The following is a 1,001-nucleotide window of genomic DNA, read 5'->3' as shown; positions in this document are numbered from 1 at the left end:
CTATCTATTTATTTATTTATTTATTTATTTATTACCAGCATCAGTTCAGAATTTTAACCATTAAATGCTGGTTTGTTTACATAATGCCACAGATGTTTTTTTTTTTTTTTTTTAATGAAAAAAGAAAAATAGTAATTATTTCCCATATACTAAATGCTAAGCAGATTTTTTCTTTGATTATTACAGTCTTTAATATGTCAGTGATGAACAACATTCATTTTCATGCATTCATATTTTTTTAATTCAGTGTCAGATTAAAAAAAAACAAAAAAAAAACAACAAAAAACAAAAACCTACCACTCAGTACTCAAACCTACCTATAAAGGACAAAAATGTCCATGTCAAAAAACTGTCATAGAAATATTATATACTAATATTTTTTTCCAGTTTCACTGATTTTTTTCTATACCCAAATCACTTCTGATCATAATGACCAAAAAAGAATTTTAACCCTTTAAACACCGGTTTCTTTACATAATACAAAATCTTTCAAAGCTCAGGAACCTTCTTTGACTCATATACATGGGGTGGGATTTGTGATTTCCAGTACAATATCATTCTTTCTTTCAAACTGTTCACACACACATCAAATTTTCAGCACACACACACACACACACACACACACACACACACACACACACACAATTATAGCTGCATCAGTTATTCACTTGCTCTGCAGCGCTCTATAATACAGCAGAATTAGAAAAAGGAAAAGTATGGATTTTTCCCAGACGCTACATCTGAGAAAATAATATACATTTCAGATTTAAAAAAAAAAATAAAATCATTGTTTTCCTTGAATTGAATCCTTGAATTGAATCCTTGTCAACAAAATAAATCCCTATTAACACAGAATGCATGATTTTATACTTAAACGTCACATGGATTAAATATTGCAGTTTGAATGGGTTTCAATGGGGTCATTTTTGTCCTTAAGGTCCTGAGTGTAACTATTTTGTGTACCCAATTTAAAATACATTTATGAAAGCAAATGAGGGCGA

Source organism: Ictalurus punctatus, chromosome 14, assembly GCF_001660625.3.
Source record: "Ictalurus punctatus breed USDA103 chromosome 14, Coco_2.0, whole genome shotgun sequence".
In the NCBI taxonomy this organism is placed as follows: domain Eukaryota; kingdom Metazoa; phylum Chordata; class Actinopteri; order Siluriformes; family Ictaluridae; genus Ictalurus; species Ictalurus punctatus.
Note: the sequence above shows the minus strand (reverse complement) of the source record.